The 1,240-nt window shown below is 41.9% G+C and overlaps 1 non-coding gene across 1 annotated transcript; it reads right to left on the bottom strand.

Moving 5' to 3' along the window:
- Positions 1-568: 568 nt before the first annotated feature.
- Positions 569-676, bottom strand: LOC130958470 (small nucleolar RNA R71). Its single transcript, XR_009077590.1, has one exon. It is a non-coding gene; the product is annotated as a small nucleolar RNA R71 (small nucleolar RNA).
- Between the last annotated feature and the right edge of the window lie 564 nt (positions 677-1,240).

Below are 1,240 nucleotides of genomic sequence, written 5' to 3'. Positions count from 1 at the left end.
ATCTTCTTGTTCTCTTCTCTTTCATATGAGCAGGAGCAGAGACAAAGGCATTCTTGTTGAAGCTGACCCTGAACCTGAAAGGACCTTGAAGAGAAAGCTAAGAGAAGCCAAAGCACAACTCTCTTTAGAGGACCTGACCGAATTCTTCAAAGAAGAAGAACACATGGCAGCCGAAAACAACAACAATGCCAACAATGCAAGGAAGGTGCTGGGTGACTTTACTGCACCTACTCCCAACTTCTATGGGAGAAGCATCTCTATCCCTGCCATTGGAGCAAACAACTTTGAGCTTAAGCCTCAATTAGTTTCTCTAATGCAACAGAATTGCAAATTCCATGGACTTCCAATGGAAGATCCTCATCAGTTTTTAGCTGAGTTCTTGCAAATCTGTGACACAGTCAAGACTAATGGGGTTGACCCTGAGGTCTACAGACTGATGCTATTCCCTTTTGCTGTAAGAGACAGAGCTAGAATATGGTTGGACTCACAACCTAAAGATAGCCTGGACTCTTGGGAAAAGCTAGTCAATGCCTTCTTGGCAAAGTTCTTTCCACCTCAAAAATGGAGTAAGCTTAGAGTGGAAGTCCAAACCTTCAGACAGAAGGATGGAGAATCCCTCTATGAAGCTTGGGAAAGATACAAACAATTAATCAGAAAATGTCCCTCAGACATGCTTTCTGAATGGAGCATCATAGGTATTTTCTATGATGGTCTCTCTGAACTATCCAAGATGTCTTTGGATAGCTCTGCTGGAGGATCTCTTCATCTGAAGAAGACGCCTACAGAGGCTCAGGAACTAATTGAGATGGTTGCAAATAACCAATTCATGTACACTTCTGAAAGGAATCCTGTGAACAATGGGACAAGTCAGAAGAAAGGAGTTCTTGAGATTGATACTCTGAATGCCATACTGGCTCAAAATAAGATATTGACTCAACAAGTCAATTTGATTTCTCAAAGTCTGTCTGGAATGCAAAATGCACCTGGCAGTACTAAGGATGCTTCATCTGAGGAAGAAGCTTATGATCCTGAGAACCCTTCAATGGAAGAGGTGAATTACCTAGGAGAACCCTATGGAAACACCTATAATTCTTCATGGAGAAATCATCCAAATTTCTCATGGAAGGATCAACAGAGACCTCAACAAGGTTTCAACAACAATAATGGTGGAAGAAACAGGTTTAGCAATGGCAAGCCTTTTCCATCATCTTCTCAGCAACAGACAGAGAATTCTAAGCAG

This window comes from Arachis stenosperma, chromosome 10, assembly GCF_014773155.1.
Source record: "Arachis stenosperma cultivar V10309 chromosome 10, arast.V10309.gnm1.PFL2, whole genome shotgun sequence".
Taxonomy (NCBI): domain Eukaryota; kingdom Viridiplantae; phylum Streptophyta; class Magnoliopsida; order Fabales; family Fabaceae; genus Arachis; species Arachis stenosperma.
This window is presented reverse-complemented; position numbering and strand designations above follow the sequence as displayed.